Here is a 26,367-nt window from a genome sequence, read left to right on the forward strand (position 1 = left end):
CATGAAACTGGGTATTGAAAGACAAACGCCTATGCCAGATTCCCACATCAGAATACCAGAAATATAGGGCCATGAAAGTGGGTTTTGAAAGACAAACGCCTATGCCAGATTCCCACATCAGAATACAAGAACTATAGGGCCATGTAAGCGTGTATTGAAAGACAATCAGACTGGCCATGGATGTGTGACTTGAGGGAAATGTCAGCACAGGAAGCACCTTACATATGGTTTCAGAATTAAGCAGTGCACCCTGCACGTTGGTTGTTTTTTTTTTTTTGAACGGGAGTTGGCTCACGTTTGCCAAAATCCAAAATAAACTGCGTCCCTGGGTGGGCTTGAACCACCAACCTTTCGGTTAACAGCCGAACGCGCTAACCGATTGCGCCACAGAGATGATGTGTGCCCTGCTGCGCAAAAGCCATATATGTAGGCTAATCGCGCAGGCCTGGATCCAGGTGAAGACTTCATCTTTTATTAAAGCCCTGGGGAGGAGCGCTGTCTGCACACAGCAAGGCTGTAAGTTAGGATAGGCGCCTCCATTTCTCTGAAGCGTCTCTTTCTCAGTATGGTACAAGTAATGTTCAGCTTCAAACAGTACACAAAGCACTTTGGGCTATGGGCTTGATTGAAAAGCCCGTTTTGGGCTAACATTTGAATGTCCTGCCACACAGTGCACCATAGAGACTGCTGAGCACCTCACCATTGCAAGACTTATTTATCTCTCCAGCTCCACAGCTATCTATGACTTCCTAAACACTGGTGGCACCTGAAACCCCTGAGAAGTATTAAGGCAGCAGGGGGCCTGGCTGCTGCTTAACTCCTCACACCTCCTTCCTACCAGCAGGGCGGGCTGAGAATGTGTCACCTCCCGTGAGGCCCCATTTTAAGATGAAAGTTGGGATGGGGGGGGGCACTTGCTTATTGCGGATAACAGTCCGAGAAGCACGGAGTAGCCAGCATTTCAAGAGTGGGGTTGGGGGTGAGCCATGAACAAAGTCCTGCTACTCCTCCCCCTAAATGCAGTGGGTGCAATTGCATTCGGTCTCATTCGAGCCCCCACACCACCCACCCTGCCCCAATCTACTTTTTTGGTAACATTAGTAACTGATGGTATTTTGACACATAACGAAAAAAATAAAACTGCAGGAACATTACAGATGCAGGAAACTCATCTATAAGAGCTCTGTCCGGGCGTTCTGGGGCAAAATACATGCAAACATTCTACTTTGCATATGGATTGCACGGACAGAAGTGACTTCCCGGAAAAAAGACATTTCAAGGAGCATCATCAGTCTTTGATACTTAGAGGCAGAGCTTTAAGTGGGCTGGGGCTAGCATGGGCCGAGCCCCGGCAGTCTCCAGAAAAGGCTCCTGAGCCGGGGCCCTGCCGGGGGCTCACCCCCGACTAGCTCCAGCCATGCTGACACCTGAGGCCGCCCGTGCAGCGGCTGCACGGTTACACAAGCTGCCTGCAGGTGTCAGCACTATGGTTTAGAAAAAAAGCAATTGCCTTTTCTTTTTTTCTAAACCAAAGTGCTGTCACCTGCAAGCAGCAGGTGCAGCCTTCCAGTGCGGGCTGCCTGGTGGCTCTGTACTCTGAAACAGGAGGAGGGCTGGACTGCCAGGCCTCCTTTTGTTTCTGAGTAAATAGCCATCACCCAGCATGAAGCCCCTGCGCTACTCACGCTGGCTAATGGCTATCTACTCGGAAACAAAAGGCGAGCTGGGCAGTTCAGACCTCCTCCTGTTTCAGAGTACAGAGCCATCAGCAGCAGGCATCACTTTCATTCAAGGAGCCTGTGGTAAAGCATTGCAGCATGTGGCTCCTTGAATGAAAAGGCTGCCTGCTGGGTGTGAGCTGTGGCATATTGGTGTCACACCTTTGCTCCGCTTAGCCGGGGAGGGGCTGTGCGCATTAAATGTAATAATGCCAGTGCTCCCCAGCTCTGCTTCTTTTAGCGGCCCCCACCTCTTAGGCGACGGGGGCTCTTGATGGGGGCATGGACTAAGCACACCCATGCCTAGGCCAAACCCCCTAACGAGAGCCACCCTCAATTTCTAATCCCACTTAAAGCACTGCTTAGAGTCACCTTGGAAGTGACTTTAGAATAGGTTGCCATAAGTAAGTCAAGTGGCAAATAACTATGTGGTGCAAAATACCTAAATTGCACTCGTATTATATATGGAGCAACTCTATAGTCATTAGGCATTGAGGCTTGGCCAGGACAGCTGCCCCTCATAATGTAGCCTCGAGCGTGGAGTCTATAATGGCAGCAGTCCGTGGCAGCAGTAAGCCTTCCCAAAAGTGGTTGTAACTGGCCCAAAGACGACATCTTGTGCAAATGCTCTTATCCAGTGCATGCCAAAGAATGGTCTAGATGTCACCTGCTCCATCTTGTCAGGCGCGTCTCCTGGGCTGCAAGTTGCCTTCCGATGTGCTGACAGCAGGCGCTAAGGGCTGAATGGGAATGTACTAAGAACATTGTTCTGTTGACAGTGGCTGCTAGTAGCTGTTGCTGTGATCTTGAGTATTAATGGCCGGTTAGCTCAGTTGGTTAGAGCGTGGTGCTAATAACGCCAAGGTCGCGGGTTCGATCCCCGTACTGGCCACACCTTTTTTAAGTTTCCTTTTAAAATTGGAGCTTCATGAATGAAGAACTCTCATTGGACGAATATGAAATCTGTAAAATAATAAGCCGATGTGGAATTCTGAGTAATAGCACAATATAAGCAAAGACTTCCTCTGGCTAATACCAAAAACAGTTCTTTGGCTCCTGAAATGACTACATGTCCTAGTGCTGTAGCAAAAGGGCTGCAAGAAGGCAGTCTATCCGTGGTCCTCCTCTTCTTAGCCGGTGGTGGCAGCACAGGTATTTCCCTCCAGTCCCAAATTGATAACATCACTCCAACTTTGCAGTGTGCTGACATCTCAGGAGTCTTCTGGCTTCTGAATTGTGGGAGTCGGATCACCCTGCGGGGAGGAGATGGGCCCAACATCGCAGCACAGCACCCCTCTGGCCCGCCATGGGTAACTTAAACTTTGGACACCCCCTGGGCACCCCCCCTTTTTTGCAGGCCCCCCATCAAACAAATCGCTGTGTACCAATCTTTCCTCTTGGTTTCCTCTACAAGGTCTCAATGTTTGGAATAGGTCAAGGACCTACTGGGATATCCTATCAGCAGCATCCCTGCCCCACTTAGCCGTGCCCAGCTTCTGATCCTGGCAAATGCTATGGGACCTGGGCAGTCATTGCCAAAGAATGGCAACTGATTGATTGCCTGTGCAAATGATAACTATGCCCGGCAAATGTGTGAGTGCAAAGGCAATTGATTAGAATTCCTGTAAATGGAGCAGGTATCTGGCAAAGGATAACAGGGCTGTCACCCACTCAACTGAAAATGCTGCAGGCAGGAGGCATGACTGCGCAACGATGCTCAATACGGCGGGGTAGAAGCGGCTTGGAATGGGGAGTAAGCAAGAGCACAACAAATCTCACAGCTTTGAGAGCAGAGAGTGAGTGTTTAAACAATCATTAACAGGCAGCAACCCCAAAGGGACGTCATTTCACCAAAATGCCAGGGGTAGCGGAAGTGACATCACACGACCGTTGACCCCCTGATGACATCACAGGAAGTGATTTCATTTGACCCCACCCTGAAGTGATATCGCAGGAAGCGATGGAACACAACCATTCACCCGTTGATGAAACAGGAAGTGGCATCACATAGCATTGTACACCACAAAAAATATGGTTACAAAATCACTATAGTGTGATGTACATAATGTGATGTACATTTCATACAAGAATCGATCGCCATATGTATTGTTAAGATCAGAGTGTATAGGCCCATATTACCAAATTACTGTGAATGCAAGCAGAAGTCCATGACCAAATGATAATGATGTGTTATTATGTAGCACTTACGCTTAAGCTCTTTATATAGTAAAAATATACACCCAATATCACCCAACATGTGTTGGTACTCTTTTATCGACCTCAGAAAGATGAAAGGTTGAGTTGAGGCGTTTAAGAACAGACTAAATCAGTGACTCACCCCCTGAAGTGTGCCTGAAATAAACCTTTAATAAGTCTAGCAATGATTGTATAGCATTCCAGAAATACACATTATTTGGTATTCCTATTCTTTCTTATTTAGGGTCAGTGCCGAAAGTGTTAGACTTTTGGCACTCCTGTTCTTATTTTTCTTATTTTTTTTAACGGCCCTGAACAAGAAAGCCAGCCACTCCAGATTTAAAGAGCTACATGGTGCTGGCCGCAGCCTAGGAGCTTGCATTACAAAACCCCCCCAAAAAAACAAAAAAGAGAACTTTTTTTCAAGAGGTTGCAAGGGAGAACAGAGATGTCGCAAGGGAGACCTCAGAGGTTGCGACCCCCAACTGACGTCCCCGGGTAAAGTGGCAGGAGACATCTCTGCCCATATCAATATACGCCCCAGGGTGAAGACAAAGACTTAATGCTGGGCCCGATTTTACATGCCTCGCACTCCCAATGATTAGTCTCTCTTTGTGAAACTAAATATCCTCAACATTGGGGTGGAAAATGGTTGCCATTGGCCAATGGAAGTAATACTAGATGAAGGAAGCGAAATGCACCAACATTCAACCTGATGCCTCAGAGGAAGTCCAGTTTTTTGCAGCATGTGTTTGTGTGCATGTGTGTCTTGCAAGTCCAAGGTTTGAAACCTGATAAGCTCGCCTAGTGGTTTAATGCACCTACCACAGCAATCTATATGTAACCTGCAGGCAATACATCCAGTTCCTGGTGAGATACTGACACATTATTGCATTCTGTGCCTGGACTCCACCTCATGAAGGTGCTGTGGTCTAACGGAGCGGGAGCGGTGCTCTTCTACTTTTCTTAATCAGGTTCTACTGTGTCTATAGTTTTATTTTAAAAAGAACCCGTTCCGGAATGGTTTTGGTTTAAAATAAAAGTGTAGGAAGCAGTTGAAACTTGCACTGCACTAAATGTTCCCTTAAACAGCAGGCACATGTGTTTGGGGGTTTGTGTTGTGTGTGGAAGGGGACGTGGCCATGTGGTTTGTGGGGAGCGGGGCAGGCCAGCAGGGAATATAGTTCCACTACTTGTTTTCATACACTTTGACCACTGGTGCCTGTTTTCATTCCCAGCACAGGTAACTTATCAACAGTGATCCCTATGCATCACTTTAGTTCCTCAATTTTCTCCTCAGGTCACTTGGGAGCAGAGAGACAGCATATGTATTTCCAGCACTACGGAGGCCAGAGTACACAAATCAAAGGCATAATTTATAGTGGGCACGCAGGAACTTGCAGGTGCAGGGGTTATTGTACCGGGGTATTTTATGAACACTTATGTACCCACTTGGAGGTGTTGCTAGGCTCAAGATTAGCTTTATAAAACCATACTCTAGCCCCCTGTGCGTATGGGCCTTTAATCACATTAACCGAAACAGTCCCACCACTTAAGAAGTGAGCACACGGTTGTGCATAAAGCAAGTTTATTGTACACAGTTTCAGGGAGTGGTTAGATGGTGTTGCAGGACCAAACTAACCCAGGTTTGAACAATACAACATCAGTTGGCATCTTACATCCTTTTCGCAACAATTACAATAATCCCAGATGTTCTATAACAATCCACCCCCAAAATATGATTGGACCAAAATCTTTTAAAAGGAATCCCATCTTCTCCCAATTCTCCACTTATCCTTGGTCAGTTTTATCTTGATAGTCATCTTCATGTCATAATCAGAGCACACCTTCTTAGGATTGGTCCGTAGGAGGCCATGGCGTCAGTACATGGTTAAACATTGGTCTTGAAAACATAATTAATTGCTAGCAATAACTGGCCTAAAGCCTTTAACTTTCATTGTGGTTGCACATGGTCCGCACAACAAATTTGAGCAAATAGAGGAAGGCCTGAATAAACAGGATCTCAACTAACCCATACCCCATACTCCTGGCGCTTCTGAAGACCTACTAATTTATACGACCACAACTTCAGAACATATAGCCACTGATGACCTTTAAAGACAATTAACTGTCAGATACCCTGGCCTCAGGCCTAACTTTTATTACCACCGAACAAAAAACCAACGCCCTCTAGCGACACCAATCCAATGAGCGAGATAACATCTGTTCCCTTGCAGGACTCTTAAATCATAAACCGTGTCCTGCTTCTGAGCTGACTTTCATACTAGGTGACTAATATTTCTTTCCGTCAAGACTGTCCCTGCTACTTAAAATTCATGTGCAGCAGCGAACCAAGGAGATGAAAATGAATGATTTACTCATTTGTCTGACATCTGCAAACCTTAGAAAGTCAGTTTAAATCTCAACATGCATTTTGCAAGAGAGTCCCAACTACCTTTTTACAAAGCACCCCGTTGTGTAGATTGTTTTCATGTTGCATTTGCAGTTTATCCCTCTACGTGCGTGGTGATTATGTATACATTCTAAAGAGCTGTAACATTAAAAGAAACATCATAACTAACTGCACTCGATACAAATGGGTTCACATATTGTGACCAGTTCGCTGCCATCCGCCATCATCAATGTGGTGCGCTCAACATTAATCCCTCATAATAATGGGGACCCTTCCTGACCTCCCGGACACCCCCAAAAAAGTTAAGGGAGACTCCTCTGTTGTCAGCGCTGCTATATAGGGTGGGCAATGGAATAGCAAAATGTGTCCTTCCCAAACTAGTGCTGCAACGCCTCTGCCAGATTCCCACATCAGAATACTAGAACTATAGGGCCATGAAATCGGGTATTGAAAGAAAAACGCCTATGCCAGATTCCCACATCAGAATACTAGAACTATAGGGCCATGAAATCGGGTATTGAAAGAAAAACGCCTATGCCAGATTCCCACATCAGAATACAAGAACTATAGGGCCATGAAACCGGGTATTGAAAGGCAAACGCCTATGCCAGATTCCCACATCAGAATACAAGAACTGTAGGGCCATGAAACTGGGTATTGAAAATCAACCCCTATGCCAGATTCCCACATCAAAATACTAACTATAGGGCCATGAAACCGGGTATCGAAAGGCAAACACCTATGCCAAATTCCCACATCAGAATACCAAAACTATCGGCCCATGAAAAAGGGTATTGAAATACAAACGCCTATGCCAGATTCCCACATCGGAAAACAAGAACTATTGGGCCATGAAACTGGGTATTGAAAGACAAACGCCTATGCCAGATTCCCACAACAGACTACCAGAAATATAGGGCCATGAAAGTGGATATTGAAAGACAACGCCTATGCCTGATTCCCACATCAGAATACCAGAACTATGGGGCCATGAAACTGGGTATTGAAAGACAAACGCCTATGCCAGATTCCCACATCAGAATACCAGAAATATAGGGCCATGAAAGTGGGTTTTGAAAGACAAACGCCTATGCCAGATTCCCACATCAGAATACAAGAACTATAGGGCCATGTAAGCGTGTATTGAAAGACAATCAGACTGGCCATGGATGTGTGACTTGAGGGAAATGTCAGCACAGGAAGCACCTTACATATGGTTTCAGAATTAAGCAGTGCACCCTGCACGTTGGTTGTTTTTTTTTTTTTGAACGGGAGTTGGCTCACGTTTGCCAAAATCCAAAATAAACTGCGTCCCTGGGTGGGCTTGAACCACCAACCTTTCGGTTAACAGCCAAACGCGCTAACCGATTGCGCCACAGAGACGAAGTGTGCCCTGCTGCGCAAAAGCCATATATGTAGGCTAATCGCGCAGGCCTGGATCCAGGTGAAGACTTCATCTTTTATTAAAGCCCTGGGGAGGAGCGCTGTCTGCACACAGCAAGGCTGTAAGTTAGGATAGGCGCCTCCATTTCTCTGAAGCGTCTCTTTCTCAGTATGGTACAAGTAATGTTCAGCTTCAAACAGTACACAAAGCACTTTGGGCTATGGGCTTGATTGAAAAGCCCGTTTTGGGCTAACATTTGAATGTCCTGCCACACAGTGCACCATAGAGACTGCTGAGCACCTCACCATTGCAAGACTTATTTATCTCTCCAGCTCCACAGCTATCTATGACTTCCTAAACACTGGTGGCACCTGAAACCCCTGAGAAGTGTTAAGGCAGCAGGGGGCCTGGCTGCTGCTTAACTCCTCACACCTCCTTCCTACCAGCAGGGCGGGCTGAGAATGTGTCACCTCCCGTGAGGCCCCATTTTAAGATGAAAGTTGGGATGGGGGGGGGGCACTTGCTTATTGCAGATAACAGTCCGAGAAGCACGGAGTAGCCAGCATTTCAAGAGTGGGGTTGGGGGTGAGCCATGAACAAAGTCCTGCTACTCCTCCCCCTAAATGCAGTGGGTGCAATTGCATACGGTCTCATTCGAGCCCCCACACCACCCACCCTGCCCCAATTTACTTTTTTGGTAACATTAGTAACTGATGGTATTTTGACACATAACGAAAAAAATAAAACTGCAGGAACATTACAGATGCAGGAAACTCATCTATAAGAGCTCTGTCCGGGCGTTCTGGGGCAAAATACATGCAAACATTCTACTTTGTATATGGATTGCACGGACAGAAGTGACTTCCCGGAAAAAAGACATTTCAAGGAGCATCATCAGTCTTTGATACTTAGAGGCAGAGCTTTAAGTGGGCTGGGGCTAGCATGGGCCGAGCCCCGGCAGTCTCCAGAAAAGGCTCCTGAGCCGGGGCCCTGCCGGGGGCTCACACCCGACTAGCTCCAGCCATGCTGACACCTGAGGCCGCCCGTGCAGCGGCTGCACGGTTACACAAGCTGCCTGCAGGTGTCAGCACTATGGTTTAGAAAAAAAGCAATTGCCTTTTCTTTTTTTCTAAACCGAAGTGCTGTCACCTGCAAGCAGCAGGTGCAGCCTTCCAGTGCGGGCTGCCTGGTGGCTCTGTACTCTGAAACAGGAGGAGGGCTGGACTGCCAGGCCTCCTTTTGTTTCTGAGTAAATAGCCATCACCCAGCATGAAGCCCCTGCGCTACTCACGCTGGCTAATGGCTATCTACTCGGAAACAAAAGGCGAGCTGGGCAGTTCAGACCTCCTCCTGTTTCAGAGTACAGAGCCATCAGCAGCAGGCATCACTTTCATTCAAGGAGCCTGTGGTAAAGCATTGCAGCATGTGGCTCCTTGAATGAAAAGGCTGCCTGCTGGGTGTGAGCTGTGGCATACTGGTGTCACACCTTTGCTCCGCTTAGCCGGGGAGGGGCTGTGCGCATTAAATGTAATAATGCCAGTGCTCCCCAGCTCTGCTTCTTTTAGCGGCCCCCACCTCTTAGGCGACGGGGGCTCTTGATGGGGGCATGGACTAAGCACACCCATGCCTAGGCCAAACCCCCTAACGAGAGCCACCCTCAATTTCTAATCCCACTTAAAGCACTGCTTAGAGTCACCTTGGAACTGACTTTAGAATAGGTTGCCATAAGTAAGTCAAGTGGCAAATAACTTTGTGGTGCAAAATACCTAAATTGCACTCGTATTATATATGGAGCAACTCTATAGTCATTAGGCATTGAGGCTTGGCCAGGACAGCTGCCCCTCATAATGTAGCCTCGAGCGTGGAGTCTATAATGGCAGCAGTCCGTGGCAGCAGTAAGCCTTCCCAAAAGTGGTTGTAACTGGCCCAAAGACGACATCTTGTGCAAATGCTCTTATCCAGTGCATGCCAAAGAATGGTCTAGATGTCACCTGCTCCATCTTGTCAGGCGCGTCTCCTGGGCTGCAAGTTGCCTTCCGATGTGCTGACAGCAGGCGCTAAGGGATGAATGGGAATGTACTAAGAACATTGTTCTGTTGACAGTGGCTGCTAGTAGCTGTTGCTGTGATCTTGAGTATTAATGGCCGGTTAGCTCAGTTGGTTAGAGCTTGGTGCCAATAACGCCAAGGTCGCGGGTTCGATCCCCGTACTGGCCACACCTTTTTTAAGTTTCCTTTTAAAATTGGAGCTTCATGAATGAAGAACTCTCATTGGACGAATATGAAATCTGTTAAATAATAAGCCGATGTGGAATTCTGAGTAATAGCACAATATAAGCAAAGACTTCCTCTGGCTAATGCCAAAAACAGTTCTTTGGCTCCTGAAATGACTACATGTCCTAGTGCTGTAGCAAAAGGGCTGCAAGAAGGCAGTCTATCCGTGGTCCTCCTCTTCTTAGCCGGTGGTGGCAGCACAGGTATTTCCCTCCAGTCCCAAATTGATAACATCACTCCAACTTTGCAGTGTGCTGACATCTCAGGAGTCTTCTGGCTTCTGAATTGTGGGAGTCGGATCACCCTGCGGGGAGGAGATGGGCCCAACATCGCAGCACAGCACCCCTCTGGCCCGCCTTGGGTAACTTAAACTTTGGACACCCCCTGGGCATCCCCCCTTTTTTGCAGGCCCCCCATCAAACAAATCGCTGTGTACCAATCTTTCCTCTTGGTTTCCTCTACAAGGTCTCAATGTTTGGAATAGGTCAAGGACCTACTGGGATATCCTATCAGCAGCATCCCTGCCCCACTTAGCCGTGCCCAGCTTCTGATCCTGGCAAATGCTATGGGACCTGGGCAGTCATTGCCAAAGAATGGCAACTGATTGATTGCCTGTGCAAATGATAACTATGCCCGGCAAATGTGTGAGTGCAAAGGCAATTGATTAGAATTCCTGTAAATGGAGCAGGTATCTGGCAAAGGATAACAGGGCTGTCACCCACTCAACTGAAAATGCTGCAGGCAGGAGGCATGACTGCGCAACGATGCTCAGTACGGCGGGGTAGAAGCGGCTTGGAATGGGGAGTAAGCAAGAGCACAACAAATCTCACAGCTTTGAGAGCAGAGAGTGAGTGTTTAAACAATCATTAACAGGCAGCAACCCCAAAGGGACGTCATTTCACCAAAATGCCAGGGGTAGCGGAAGTGACATCACACGACCGTTGACCCCCTGATGACATCACAGGAAGTGATTTCATTTGACCCCACCCTGAAGTGATATCGCAGGAAGCGATGGAACACAACCATTCACCCGTTGATGAAACAGGAAGTGGCATCACATAGCATTGTACACCACAAAAAATATGGTTACAATATCACTATAGTGTGATGTACATAATGTGATGTACATTTCATACAAGAATCGATCGCCATATGTATTGTTAAGATCAGAGTGTATAGGCCCATATTACCAAATTACTGTGAATGCAAGCAGAAGTCCATGACCAAATGATAATGATGTGTTATTATGTAGCACTTACGCTTAAGCTCTTTATATAGTAAAAATATACACCCAATATCACCCAACATGTGTTGGTACTCTTTTATCGACCTCAGAAAGATGAAAGGTTGAGTTGAGGCGTTTAAGAACAGACTAAATCAGTGACTCACCCCCTGAAGTGTGCCTGAAATAAACCTTTAATAAGTCTAGCAATGATTGTATAGCATTCCAGAAAGACACATTATTTGGTATTCCTATTCTTTCTTATTTAGGGTCAGTGCTGAAAGTGTTAGACCTTTGGCACTCCTGTTGTTATTTTTCTTATTTTTTTTAACGGCCCTGAACAAGAAAGCCAGCCACTCCAGATTTAAAGAGCTACATGGTGCTGGCCGCAGCCTAGGAGCTTGCATTACAAAACCCCCCCAAAAAAACAAAAAAGAGAACTTTTTTTCAAGAGGTTGCAAGGGAGAACAGAGATGTCGCAAGGGAGACCTCAGAGGTTGCGACCCCCAACTGACGTCCCCGGGTAAAGTGGCAGGAGACATCTCTGCCCATATCAATATACGCCCCAGGGTGAAGACAAAGACTTAATGCTGGGCCCGATTTTACATGCCTCGCACTCCCAATGATTAGTCTCTCTTTGTGAAACTAAATATCCTCAACATTGGGGTGGAAAATGGTTGCCATTGGCCAATGGAAGTAATACTAGATGAAGGAAGCGAAATGCACCAACATTCAACCTGATGCCTCAGAGGAAGTCCAGTTTTTTGCAGCATGTGTTTGTGTGCATGTGTGTCTTGCAAGTCCAAGGTTTGAAACCTGATAAGCTCGCCTAGTGGTTTAATGCACCTACCACAGCAATCTATATGTAACCTGCAGGCAATACATCCAGTTCCTGGTGAGATACTGACACATTATTGCATTCTGTGCCTGGACTCCACCTCATGAAGGTGCTGTGGTCTAACGGAGCGGGAGCGGTGCTCTTCTACTTTTCTTAATCAGGTTCTACTGTGTCTATAGTTTTATTTTAAAAAGAACCCGTTCCGGAATGGTTTTGGTTTAAAATAAAAGTGTAGGAAGCAGTTGAAACTTGCACTGCACTAAATGTTCCCTTAAACAGCAGGCGCATGTGTTTGGGGGTTTGTGTTGTGTGTGGAAGGGGACGTGGCCATGTGGTTTGTGGGGAGCGGGGCAGGCCAGCAGGGAATATAGTTCCGCTACTTGTTTTCATACACTTTGACCACTGGTGCCTGTTTTCATTCCCAGCACAGGTAACTTATCAACAGTGATCCCTATGCATCACTTTAGTTCCTCAATTTTCTCCTCAGGTCACTTGGGAGCAGAGAGACAGCATATGTATTTCCAGCACTACGGAGGCCAGAGTACACAAATCAAAGGCATAATTTATAGTGGGCACGCAGGAACTTGCAGGTGCAGGGGTTATTGTACCGGGGTATTTTATGAACACTTATGTACCCACTTGGAGGTGTTGCTAGGCTCAAGATTAGCTTTATAAAACCATACTCTAGCCCCCTGTGCGTATGGGCCTTTAATCACATTAACCGAAACAGTCCCACCACTTAAGAAGTGAGCACACGGTTGTGCATAAAGCAAGTTTATTGTACACAGTTTCAGGGAGTGGTTAGATGGTGTTGCAGGACCAAACTAACCCAGGTTTGAACAATACAACATCAGTTGGCATCTTACATCCTTTTTGCAACAATTACAATAATCCCAGATGTTCTATAACAATCCACCCCCAAAATATGATTGGACCAAAATCTTTTAAAAGGAATCCCATCTTCTCCCAATTCTCCACTTATCCTTGGTCAGTTTTATCTTGATAGTCATCTTCATGTCATAATCAGAGCACACCTTCTTAGGATTGGTCCGTAGGAGTCCATGGCGTCAGTACATGGTTAAACATTGGTCTTGAAAACATAATTAATTGCTAGCAATAACTGGCCTAAAGCCTTTAACTTTCATTGTGGTTGCACATGGTCCGCACAACAAATTTGAGCAAATAGAGGAAGGCCTGAATAAACAGGATCTCAACTAACCCATACCCCATACTCCTGGCGCTTCTGAAGACCTACTAATTTATACGACCACAACTTCAGAACATATAGCCACTGATGACCTTTAAAGACAATTAACTGTCAGATACCCTGGCCTCAGGCCTAACTTTTATTACCACCGAACAAAAAACCAACGCCCTCTAGCGACACCAATCCAATGAGCGAGATAACATCTGTTCCCTTGCAGGACTCTTAAATCATAAACCGTGTCCTGCTTCTGAGCTGACTTTCTTACTAGGTGACTAATATTTCTTTCCGTCAAGACTGTCCCTGCTACTTAAAATTCATGTGCAGCAGCGAACCAAGGAGATGAAAATGAATGATTTACTCATTTGTCTGTCATCTGCAAACCTGAGAAAGTCAGTTTAAATCTCAACATGCATTTTGCAAGAGAGTCCCAACTACCTTTTTACAAAGCACCCCGTTGTGTAGATTGTTTTCATGTTGCATTTGCAGTTTATCCCTCTACGTGCGTGGTGATTATGTATACATTCTAAAGAGCTGTAACATTAAAAGAAACATCATAACTAACTGCACTCGATACAAATGGGTTCACATATTGTGACCAGTTCGCTGCCATCCGCCATCATCAATGTGGTGCGCTCAACATTAATCCCTCATAATAATGGGGACCCTTCCTGACCTCCCGGACACCCCCAAAAAAGTTAAGGGAGACTCCTCTGTTGTCAGCGCTGCTATATAGGGTGGGCAATGGAATAGCAAAATGTGTCCTTCCCAAACTAGTGCTGCAACGCCTCTGCCAGATTCCCACATCAGAATACTAGAACTATAGGGCCATGAAATCGGGTATTGAAAGAAAAACGCCTATGCCAGATTCCCACATCAGAATACAAGAACTATAGGGCCATGAAACCGGGTATTGAAAGGCAAACGCCTATGCCAGATTCCCACATCAGAATACAAGAACTGTAGGGCCATGAAACTGGGTATTGAAAATCAAACCCTATGCCAGATTCCCACATCAAAATACTAACTATAGGGCCATGAAACCGGGTATCGAAAGGCAAACACCTATGCCAAATTCCCACATCAGAATACCAAAACTATCGGCCCATGAAAAAGGGTATTGAAATACAAACGCCTATGCCAGATTCCCACATCGGAAAACAAGAACTATTGGGCCATGAAACTGGGTATTGAAAGACAAACGCCTATGCCAGATTCCCACAACAGACTACCAGAAATATAGGGCCATGAAAGTGGATATTGAAAGACAACGCCTATGCCAGATTCCCACATCAGAATACCAGAACTATGGGGCCATGAAACTGGGTATTGAAAGACAAACGCCTATGCCAGATTCCCACATCAGAATACCAGAAATATAGGGCCATGAAAGTGGGTTTTGAAAGACAAACGCCTATGCCAGATTCCCACATCAGAATACAAGAACTATAGGGCCATGTAAGCGTGTATTGAAAGACAATCAGACTGGCCATGGATGTGTGACTTGAGGGAAATGTCAGCACAGGAAGCACCTTACATATGGTTTCAGAATTAAGCAGTGCACCCTGCACGTTGGTTGTTTTTTTTTTTTTGAACGGGAGTTGGCTCACGTTTGCCAAAATCCAAAATAAACTGCGTCCCTGGGTGGGCTTGAACCACCAACCTTTCGGTTAACAGCCGAACGCGCTAACCGATTGCGCCACAGAGATGATGTGTGCCCTGCTGCGCAAAAGCCATATATGTAGGCTAATCGCGCAGGCCTGGATCCAGGTGAAGACTTCATCTTTTATTAAAGCCCTGGGGAGGAGCGCTGTCTGCACACAGCAAGGCTGTAAGTTAGGATAGGCGCCTCCATTTCTCTGAAGCGTCTCTTTCTCAGTATGGTACAAGTAATGTTCAGCTTCAAACAGTACACAAAGCACTTTGGGCTATGGGCTTGATTGAAAAGCCCGTTTTGGGCTAACATTTGAATGTCCTGCCACACAGTGCACCATAGAGACTGCTGAGCACCTCACCATTGCAAGACTTATTTATCTCTCTAGCTCCACAGCTATCTATGACTTCCTAAACACTGGTGGCACCTGAAACCCCTGAGAAGTGTTAAGGCAGCAGGGGGCCTGGCTGCTGCTTAACTCCTCACACCTCCTTCCTACCAGCAGGGCGGGCTGAGAATGTGTCACCTCCCGTGAGGCCCCATTTTAAGATGAAAGTTGGGATGGGGGGGGGGCACTTGCTTATTGCGGATAACAGTCCGAGAAGCACGGAGTAGCCAGCATTTCAAGAGTGGGGTTGGGGGTGAGCCATGAACAAAGTCCTGCTACTCCTCCCCCTAAATGCAGTGGGTGCAATTGCATTCGGTCTCATTCGAGCCCCCACACCACCCACCCTGCCCCAATCTACGTTTTTGGTAACATTAGTAACTGATGGTATTTTGACACATAACGAAAAAAATAAAACTGCAGGAACATTACAGATGCAGGAAACTCATCTATAAGAGCTCTGTCCGGGCGTTCTGGGGCAAAATACATGCAAACATTCTACTTTGTATATGGATTGCACGGACAGAAGTGACTTCCCGGAAAAAAGACATTTCAAGGAGCATCATCAGTCTTTGATACTTAGAGGCAGAGCTTTAAGTGGGCTGGGGCTAGCATGGGCCGAGCCCCGGCAGTCTCCAGAAAAGGCTCCTGAGCCGGGGCCCTGCCGGGGGCTCACCCCCGACTAGCTCCAGCCATGCTGACACCTGAGGCCGCCCGTGCAGCGGCTGCACGGTTACACAAGCTGCCTGCAGGTGTCAGCACTATGGTTTAGAAAAAAAGCAATTGCCTTTTCTTTTTTTCTAAACCAAAGTGCTGTCACCTGCAAGCAGCAGGTGCAGCCTTCCAGTGCGGGCTGCCTGGTGGCTCTGTACTCTGAAACAGGAGGAGGGCTGGACTGCCAGGCCTCCTTTTGTTTCTGAGTAAATAGCCATCACCCAGCATGAAGCCCCTGCGCTACTCACGCTGGCTAATGGCTATCTACTCGGAAACAAAAGGCGAGCTGGGCAGTTCAGACCTCCTCCTGTTTCAGAGTACAGAGCCATCAGCAGCAGGCATCACTTTCATTCAAGGAGCCTGTGGTAAAGCATTGCAGCATGTGGCTCCTTGAATGAAAAGGCTGCCTGCTGGGTGTGAGCTGTGGCATACTGGTGTCACACCTTTGCTCCGCTTAGCCGGGGAGGGGCTGTGCGCATTAAATGTAATAATGCCAGTGCTCCCCAGCTCTGCTTCTTTTAGCGGCCCCCACCTCTTAGGCGACGGGGGCTCTTGATGGGGGCATGGACTAAGCACACCCATGCCTAGGCCAAACCCCCTAACGAGAGCCACCCTCAATTTCTAATCCCACTTAAAGCACTGCTTAGAGTCACCTTGGAAGTGACTTTAGAATAGGTTGCCATAAGTAAGTCAAGTGGCAAATAACTATGTGGTGCAAAATACCTAAATTGCACTCGTATTATATATGGAGCAACTCTATAGTCATTAGGCATTGAGGCTTGGCCAGGACAGCTGCCCCTCATAATGTAGCCTCGAGCGTGGAGTCTATAATGGCAGCAGTCCGTGGCAGCAGTAAGCCTTCCCAAAAGTGGTTGTAACTGGCCCAAAGACGACATCTTGTGCAAATGCTCTTATCCAGTGCATGCCAAAGAATGGTCTAGATGTCACCTGCTCCATCTTGTCAGGCGCGTCTCCTGGGCTGCAAGTTGCCTTCCGATGTGCTGACAGCAGGCGCTAAGGGCTGAATGGGAATGTACTAAGAACATTGTTCTGTTGACAGTGGCTGCTAGTAGCTGTTGCTGTGATCTTGAGTATCAATGGCCGGTTAGCTCAGTTGGTTAGAGCGTGGTGCTAATAACGCCAAGGTCGCGGGTTCGATCCCCGTACTGGCCACACCTTTTTTAAGTTTCCTTTTAAAATTGGAGCTTCATGAATGAAGAACTCTCATTGGACGAATATGAAATCTGTAAAATAATAAGCCGATGTGGAATTCTGAGTAATAGCACAATATAAGCAAAGACTTCCTCTGGCTAATGCCAAAAACAGTTCTTTGGCTCCTGAAATGACTACATGTCCTAGTGCTGTAGCAAAAGGGCTGCAAGAAGGCAGTCTATCCGTGGTCCTCCTCTTCTTAGCCGGTGGTGGCAGCACAGGTATTTCCCTCCAGTCCCAAATTGATAACATCACTCCAACTTTGCAGTGTGCTGACATCTCAGGAGTCTTCTGGCTTCTGAATTGTGGGAGTCGGATCACCCTGCGGGGAGGAGATGGGCCCAACATCGCAGCACAGCACCCCTCTGGCCCGCCATGGGTAACTTAAACTTTGGACACCCCCTGGGCATCCCCCCTTTTTTGCAGGCCCCCCATCAAACAAATCGCTGTGTACCAATCTTTCCTCTTGGTTTCCTCTACAAGGTCTCAATGTTTGGAATAGGTCAAGGACCTACTGGGATATCCTATCAGCAGCATCCCTGCCCCACTTAGCCGTGCCCAGCTTCTGATCCTGGCAAATGCTATGGGACCTGGGCAGTCATTGCCAAAGAATGGCAACTGATTGATTGCCTGTGCAAATGATAACTATGCCCGGCAAATGTGTGAGTGCAAAGGCAATTGATTAGAATTCCTGTAAATGGAGCAGGTATCTGGCAAAGGATAACAGGGCTGTCACCCACTCAACTGAAAATGCTGCAGGCAGGAGGCATGACTGCGCAACGATGCTCAGTACGGCGGGGTAGAAGCGGCTTGGAATGGGGAGTAAGCAAGAGCACAACAAATCTCACAGCTTTGAGAGCAGAGAGTGAGTGTTTAAACAATCATTAACAGGCAGCAACCCCAAAGGGACGTCATTTCACCAAAATGCCAGGGGTAGCGGAAGTGACATCACACGACCGTTGACCCCCTGATGACATCACAGGAAGTGATTTCATTTGACCCCACCCTGAAGTGATATCGCAGGAAGCGATGGAACACAACCATTCACCCGTTGATGAAACAGGAAGTGGCATCACATAGCATTGTACACCACAAAAAATATGGTTACAATATCACTATAGTGTGATGTACATAATGTGATGTACATTTCATACAAGAATCGATCGCCATATGTATTGTTAAGATCAGAGTGTATAGGCCCATATTACCAAATTACTGTGAATGCAAGCAGAAGTCCATGACCAAATGATAATGATGTGTTATTATGTAGCACTTACGCTTAAGCTCTTTATATAGTAAAAATATACACCCAATATCACCCAACATGTGTTGGTACTCTTTTATCGACCTCAGAAAGATGAAAGGTTGAGTTGAGGCGTTTAAGAACAGACTAAATCAGTGACTCACCCCCTGAAGTGTGCCTGAAATAAACCTTTAATAAGTCTAGCAATGATTGTATAGCATTCCAGAAATACACATTATTTGGTATTCCTATTCTTTCTTATTTAGGGTCAGTGCCGAAAGTGTTAGACTTTTGGCACTCCTGTTCTTATTTTTCTTATTTTTTTTAACGGCCCTGAACAAGAAAGCCAGCCACTCCAGATTTAAAGAGCTACATGGTGCTGGCCGCAGCCTAGGAGCTTGCATTACAAAACCCCCCCAAAAAAACAAAAAAGAGAACTTTTTTTCAAGAGGTTGCAAGGGAGAACAGAGATGTCGCAAGGGAGACCTCAGAGGTTGCGACCCCCAACTGACGTCCCCGGGTAAAGTGGCAGGAGACATCTCTGCCCATATCAATATACGCCCCAGGGTGAAGACAAAGACTTAATGCTGGGCCCGATTTTACATGCCTCGCACTCCCAATGATTAGTCTCTCTTTGTGAAACTAAATATCCTCAACATTGGGGTGGAAAATGGTTGCCATTGGCCAATGGAAGTAATACTAGATGAAGGAAGCGAAATGCACCAACATTCAACCTGATGCCTCAGAGGAAGTCCAGTTTTTTGCAGCATGTGTTTGTGTGCATGTGTGTCTTGCAAGTCCAAGGTTTGAAACCTGATAAGCTCGCCTAGTGGTTTAATGCACCTACCACAGCAATCTATATGTAACCTGCAGGCAATACATCCAGTTCCTGGTGAGATACTGACACATTATTGCATTCTGTGCCTGGACTCCACCTCATGAAGGTGCTGTGGTCTAACGGAGCGGGAGCGGTGCTCTTCTACTTTTCTTAATCAGGTTCTACTGTGTCTATAGTTTTATTTTAAAAAGAATCCGTTCCGGAATGGTTTTGGTTTAAAATAAAAGTGTAGGAAGCAGTTGAAACTTGCACTGCACTAAATGTTCCCTTAAACAGCAGGCGCATGTGTTTGGGGGTTTGTGTTGTGTGTGGAAGGGGACGTGGCCATGTGGTTTGTGGGGAGCGGGGCAGGCCAGCAGGGAATATAGTTCCACTACTTGTTTTCATACACTTTGACCACTGGTGCCTGTTTTCATTCCCAGCACAGGTAACTTATCAACAGTGATCCCTATGCATCACTTTAGTTCCTCAATTTTCTCCTCAGGTCACTTGGGAGCAGAGAGACAGCATATGTATTTCCAGCACTACGGAGGCCAGAGTACACAAATCAAAGGCATAATTTATAGAGGGCACGCAGGAACTTGCAGGTGCAGGGGTTATTGTACCGGGGTATTTTATGAACACTTATGTACCCACTTGGAGGTGTTGCTAGGCTCAAGATTAGCTTTATAAAACCATACTCTAGCCCCCTGTGCGTATGGGCCTTTAATCACATTAACCGAAACAGTCCCACCACTTAAGAAGTGAGCACACGGTTGTGCATAAAGCAAGTTTATTGTACACAGTTTCAGGGAGTGGTTAGATGGTGTTGCAGGACCAAACTAACCCAGGTTTGAACAATACAACATCAGTTGGCATCTTACATCCTTTTCGCAACAATTACAATAATCCCAGATGTTCTATAACAATCCACCCCCAAAATATGATTGGACCAAAATCTTTTAAAAGGAATCCCATCTTCTCCCAATTCTCCACTTATCCTTGGTCAGTTTTATCTTGATAGTCATCTTCATGCCATAATCAGAGCACACCTTCTTAGGATTGGTCCGTAGGAGGCCATGGCGTCAGTACATGGTTAAACATTGGTCTTGAAAACATAATTAATTGCTAGCAATAACTGGCCTAAAGCCTTTAACTTTCATTGTGGTTGCACATGGTCCGCACAACAAATTTGAGCAAATAGAGGAAGGCCTGAATAAACAGGATCTCAACTAACCCATACCCCATACTCCTGGCGCTTCTGAAGACCTACTAATTTATACGACCACAACTTCAGAACATATAGCCACTGATGACCTTTAAAGACAATTAACTGTCAGATACCCTGGCCTCAGGCCTAACTTTTATTACCACCGAACAAAAAACCAACGCCCTCTAGCGACACCAATCCAATGAGCGAGATAACATCTGTTCCCTTGCAGGACTCTTAAATCATAAACCGTGTCCTGCTTCTGAGCTGACTTTCATACTAGGTGACTAATATTTCTTTCCGTCAAGACTGTCCCTGCTACTTAAAATTCATGTGCAGCAGCGAACCAAGGAGATGAAAATGAATGATTTACTCATTTGTCTGACATCTGCAAACCTTAGAAAGTCAGTTTAAATCTCAACATGCATTTTGCAAGAGAGTCCCAACTACCTTTTTACAAAGCACCCCGTTGTGTAGATTGTTTTCATGTTGCATTTGCAGTTTATCCCTCTACGTGCGTGGTGATTATGTATACATTCTAAAGAGCTGTAACATTAAAAGAAACATCATAACTAACTGCACTCGATACAAATGGGTTCACATATTGTGACCAGTTCGCTGCCATCCGCCATCATCAATGTGGTGCGCTCAACATTAATCCCTCATAATAATGGGGACCCTTCCTGACCTCCCGGACACCCCCAAAAAAGTTAAGGGAGACTCCTCTGTTGTCAGCGCTGCTATATAGGGTGGGCAATGGAATAGCAAAATGTGTCCTTCCCAAACTAGTGCTGCAACGCCTCTGCCAGATTCCCACATCAGAATACTAGAACTATAGGGCCATGAAATCGGGTATTGAAAGAAAAACGCCTATGCCAGATTCCCACATCAGAATACAAGAACTATAGGGCCATGAAACCGGGTATTGAATGAAAAACGCCTATGCCAGATTCCCACATCAGAATACTAGAACTATAGGGCCATGAAATCGGGTATTGAAAGGCAAACGCCTATGCCAGATTCCCACATCAGAATACAAGAACTATAGGGCCATGAAACCGGGTATTGAAAGGCAAACGCCTATGCCAGATTCCCACATCAGAATACAAGAACTGTAGGGCCATGAAACTGGGTATTGAAAATCAACCCCTATGCCAGATTCCCACATCAAAATACTAACTATAGGGCCATGAAACCGGGTATCGAAAGGCAAACACCTATGCCAAATTCCCACATCAGAATACCAAAACTATCGGCCCATGAAAAAGGGTATTGAAATACAAACGCCTATGCCAGATTCCCACATCGGAAAACAAGAACTATTGGGCCATGAAACTGGGTATTGAAAGACAAACGCCTATGCCAGATTCCCACAACAGACTACCAGAAATATAGGGCCATGAAAGTGGATATTGAAAGACAACGCCTATGCCTGATTCCCACATCAGAATACCAGAACTATGGGGCCATGAAACTGGGTATTGAAAGACAAACGCCTATGCCAGATTCCCACATCAGAATACCAGAAATATAGGGCCATGAAAGTGGGTTTTGAAAGACAAACGCCTATGCCAGATTCCCACATCAGAATACAAGAACTATAGGGCCATGTAAGCGTGTATTGAAAGACAATCAGACTGGCCATGGATGTGTGACTTGAGGGAAATGTCAGCACAGGAAGCACCTTACATATGGTTTCAGAATTAAGCAGTGCACCCTGCACGTTGGTTGTTTTTTTTTTTTGAACGGGAGTTGGCTCACGTTTGCCAAAATCCAAAATAAACTGCGTCCCTGGGTGGGCTTGAACCACCAACCTTTCGGTTAACAGCCGAACGCGCTAACCGATTGCGCCACAGAGACGATGTGTGCCCTGCTGCGCAAAAGCCATATATGTAGGCTAATCGCGCAGGCCTGGATCCAGGTGAAGACTTCATCTTTTATTAAAGCCCTGGGGAGGAGCGCTGTCTGCACACAGCAAGGCTGTAAGTTAGGATAGGCGCCTCCATTTCTCTGAAGCGTCTCTTTCTCAGTATGGTACAAGTAATGTTCAGCTTCAAACAGTACACAAAGCACTTTGGGCTATGGGCTTGATTGAAAAGCCCGTTTTGGGCTAACATTTGAATGTCCTGCCACACAGTGCACCATAGAGACTGCTGAGCACCTCACCATTGCAAGACTTATTTATCTCTCCAGCTCCACAGCTATCTATGACTTCCTAAACACTGGTGGCACCTGAAACCCCTGAGAAGTGTTAAGGCAGCAGGGGGCCTGGCTGCTGCTTAACTCCTCACACCTCCTTCCTACCAGCAGGGCGGGCTGAGAATGTGTCACCTCCCGTGAGGCCCCATTTTAAGATGAAAGTTGGGATGGGGGGGGGGCACTTGCTTATTGCGGATAACAGTCCGAGAAGCACGGAGTAGCCAGCATTTCAAGAGTGGGGTTGGGGGTGAGCCATGAACAAAGTCCTGCTACTCCTCCCCCTAAATGCAGTGGGTGCAATTGCATACGGTCTCATTCGAGCCCCCACACCACCCACTCTGCCCCAATCTACTTTTTTGGTAACATTAGTAACTGATGGTATTTTGACACATAACGAAAAAAATAAAACTGCAGGAACATTACAGATGCAGGAAACTCATCTATAAGAGCTCTGTCCGGGCGTTCTGGGGCAAAATACATGCAAACATTCTACTTTGTATATGGATTGCACGGACAGAAGTGACTTCCCGGAAAAAAGACATTTCAAGGAGCATCATCAGTCTTTGATACTTAGAGGCAGAGCTTTAAGTGGGCTGGGGCTAGCATGGGCCGAGCCCCGGCAGTCTCCAGAAAAGGCTCCTGAGCCGGGGCCCTGCCGGGGGCTCACCCCCGACTAGCTCCAGCCATGCTGACACCTGAGGCCGCCCGTGCAGCGGCTGCACGGTTACACAAGCTGCCTGCAGGTGTCAGCACTATGGTTTAGAAAAAAAGCAATTGCCTTTTCTTTTTTTCTAAACCGAAGTGCTGTCACCTGCAAGCAGCAGGTGCAGCCTTCCAGTGCGGGCTGCCTGGTGGCTCTGTACTCTGAAACAGGAGGAGGGCTGGACTGCCAGGCCTCCTTTTGTTTCTGAGTAAATAGCCATCACCCAGCATGAAGCCCCTGCGCTACTCACGCTGGCTAATGGCTATCTACTCGGAAACAAAAGGCGAGCTGGGCAGTTCAGACCTCCTCCTGTTTCAGAGTACAGAGCCATCAGCAGCAGGCATCACTTTCATTCAAGGAGCCTGTGGTAAAGCATTGCAGCATGTGGCTCCTTGAATGAAAAGGCTGCCTGCTGGGTGTGAGCTGTGGCATACTGGTGTCACACCTTTGCTCCGCTTAGCCGGGGAGGGGCTGTGCGCATTAAATGTAATAATGCCAGTGCTCCCCAGCTCTGCTTCTTTTAGCGGCCCCCACCTCTTAGGCGACGGGGGCTCTTGATGGGGGCATGGACTAAGCACACCCATGCCTAGGCCAAACCCCCTAACGAGAGCCACCCTCAATTTCTAATCCCACTTAAAGCACTGCTTAGAGTCACCTTGGAAGTGACTTTAGAATAGGTTGCCATAAGTAAGTCAAGTGGCAAATAACTTTGTGGTGCAAAATACCTAAATTGCACTCGTATTATATATGGAGCAACTCTATAGTCATTAGGCATTGAGGCTTGGCCAGGACAGCTGCCCCTCATAATGTAGCCTCGAGCGTGGAGTCTATAATGGCAGCAGTCCGTGGCAGCAGTAAGCCTTCCCAAAAGTGGTTGTAACTGGCCCAAAGACGACATCTTGTGCAAATGCTCTTATCCAGTGCATGCCAAAGAATGGTCTAGATGTCACCTGCTCCATCTTGTCAGGCGCGTCTCCTGGGCTGCAAGTTGCCTTCCGATGTGCTGACAGCAGGCGCTAAGGGATGAATGGGAATGTACTAAGAACATTGTTCTGTTGACAGTGGCTGCTAGTAGCTGTTGCTGTGATCTTGAGTATTAATGGCCGGTTAGCTCAGTTGGTTAGAGCGTGGTGCTAATAACGCCAAGGTCGCGGGTTCGATCCCCGTACTGGCCACACCTTTTTTAAGTTTCCTTTTAAAATTGGAGCTTCATGAATGAAGAACTCTCATTGGACGAATATGAAATCTGTTAAATAATAAGCCGATGTGGAATTCTGAGTAATAGCACAATATAAGCAAAGACTTCCTCTGGCTAATGCCAAAAACAGTTCTTTGGCTCCTGAAATGACTACATGTCCTAGTGCTGTAGCAAAAGGGCTGCAAGAAGGCAGTCTATCCGTGGTCCTCCTCTTCTTAGCCGGTGGTGGCAGCACAGGTATTTCCCTCCAGTCCCAAATTGATAACATCACTCCAACTTTGCAGTGTGCTGACATCTCAGGAGTCTTCTGGCTTCTGAATTGTGGGAGTCGGATCACCCTGCGGGGAGGAGATGGGCCCAACATCGCAGCACAGCACCCCTCTGGCCCGCCTTGGGTAACTTAAACTTTGGACACCCCCTGGGCATCCCCCCTTTTTTGCAGGCCCCCCATCAAACAAATCGCTGTGTACCAATCTTTCCTCTTGGTTTCCTCTACAAGGTCTCAATGTTTGGAATAGGTCAAGGACCTACTGGGATATCCTATCAGCAGCATCCCTGCCCCACTTAGCCGTGCCCAGCTTCTGATCCTGGCAAATGCTATGGGACCTGGGCAGTCATTGCCAAAGAATGGCAACTGATTGATTGCCTGTGCAAATGATAACTATGCCCGGCAAATGTGTGAGTGCAAAGGCAATTGATTAGAATTCCTGTAAATGGAGCAGGTATCTGGCAAAGGATAACAGGGCTGTCACCCACTCAACTGAAAATGCTGCAGGCAGGAGGCATGACTGCGCAACGATGCTCAGTACGGCGGGGTAGAAGCGGCTTGGAATGGGGAGTAAGCAAGAGCACAACAAATCTCACAGCTTTGAGAGCAGAGAGTGAGTGTTTAAACAATCATTAACAGGCAGCAACCCCAAAGGGACGTCATTTCACCAAAATGCCAGGGGTAGCGGAAGTGACATCACACGACCGTTGACCCCCTGATGACATCACAGGAAGTGATTTCATTTGACCCCACCCTGAAGTGATATCGCAGGAAGCGATGGAACACAACCATTCACCCGTTGATGAAACAGGAAGTGGCATCACATAGCATTGTACACCACAAAAAATATGGTTACAATATCACTATAGTGTGATGTACATAATGTGATGTACATTTCATACAAGAATCGATCGCCATATGTATTGTTAAGATCAGAGTGTATAGGCCCATATTACCAAATTACTGTGAATGCAAGCAGAAGTCCATGACCAAATGATAATGATGTGTTATTATGTAGCACTTACGCTTAAGCTCTTTATATAGTAAAAATATACACCCAATATCACCCAACATGTGTTGGTACTCTTTTATCGACCTCAGAAAGATGAAAGGTTGAGTTGAGGCGTTTAAGAACAGACTAAATCAGTGACTCACCCCCTGAAGTGTGCCTGAAATAAACCTTTAATAAGTCTAGCAATGATTGTATAGCATTCCAGAAATACACATTATTTGGTATTCCTATTCTTTCTTATTTAGGGTCAGTGCCGAAAGTGTTAGACTTTTGGCACTCCTGTTCTTATTTTTCTTATTTTTTTTAACGGCCCTGAACAAGAAAGCCAGCCACTCCAGATTTAAAGAGCTACATGGTGCTGGCCGCAGCCTAGGAGCTTGCATTACAAAACCCCCCCAAAAAAACAAAAAAGAGAACTTTTTTTCAAGAGGTTGCAAGGGAGAACAGAGATGTCGCAAGGGAGACCTCAGAGGTTGCGACCCCCAACTGACGTCCCCGGGTAAA

The 26,367-nt window shown here is 46.6% G+C and overlaps 8 non-coding genes across 8 annotated transcripts; 4 read left to right on the top strand and 4 right to left on the bottom strand.

Moving 5' to 3' along the window:
• Nucleotides 1-320: 320 nt before the first annotated feature.
• TRNAN-GUU (transfer RNA asparagine (anticodon GUU)) lies at nt 321-394 on the bottom strand. The gene has a single exon. It is a non-coding gene; the product is annotated as a tRNA-Asn (tRNA).
• A 2,142-nt stretch (nt 395-2,536) lies between these two features.
• On the top strand, nt 2,537-2,610 carry TRNAI-AAU (transfer RNA isoleucine (anticodon AAU)). The gene has a single exon. It is a non-coding gene; the product is annotated as a tRNA-Ile (tRNA).
• Nucleotides 2,611-7,636: 5,026 nt separating this feature from the next.
• TRNAN-GUU (transfer RNA asparagine (anticodon GUU)) lies at nt 7,637-7,710 on the bottom strand. The gene has a single exon. It is a non-coding gene; the product is annotated as a tRNA-Asn (tRNA).
• Nucleotides 7,711-9,853: 2,143 nt separating this feature from the next.
• TRNAI-AAU (transfer RNA isoleucine (anticodon AAU)) lies at nt 9,854-9,927 on the top strand. The gene has a single exon. It is a non-coding gene; the product is annotated as a tRNA-Ile (tRNA).
• A 4,956-nt stretch (nt 9,928-14,883) lies between these two features.
• Nucleotides 14,884-14,957, bottom strand: TRNAN-GUU (transfer RNA asparagine (anticodon GUU)). The gene has a single exon. It is a non-coding gene; the product is annotated as a tRNA-Asn (tRNA).
• A 2,143-nt stretch (nt 14,958-17,100) lies between these two features.
• On the top strand, nt 17,101-17,174 carry TRNAI-AAU (transfer RNA isoleucine (anticodon AAU)). The gene has a single exon. It is a non-coding gene; the product is annotated as a tRNA-Ile (tRNA).
• Nucleotides 17,175-22,269: 5,095 nt separating this feature from the next.
• TRNAN-GUU (transfer RNA asparagine (anticodon GUU)) lies at nt 22,270-22,343 on the bottom strand. Its single transcript has one exon. It is a non-coding gene; the product is annotated as a tRNA-Asn (tRNA).
• Nucleotides 22,344-24,486: 2,143 nt separating this feature from the next.
• On the top strand, nt 24,487-24,560 carry TRNAI-AAU (transfer RNA isoleucine (anticodon AAU)). Its single transcript has one exon. It is a non-coding gene; the product is annotated as a tRNA-Ile (tRNA).
• Nucleotides 24,561-26,367: the final 1,807 nt, after the last annotated feature.

This window comes from Ambystoma mexicanum, chromosome 1p (genome assembly GCF_040938575.1).
Source record: "Ambystoma mexicanum isolate Mex_15411 chromosome 1p, UKY_AmexF1_1, whole genome shotgun sequence".
NCBI lineage: Eukaryota > Metazoa > Chordata > Amphibia > Caudata > Ambystomatidae > Ambystoma > Ambystoma mexicanum.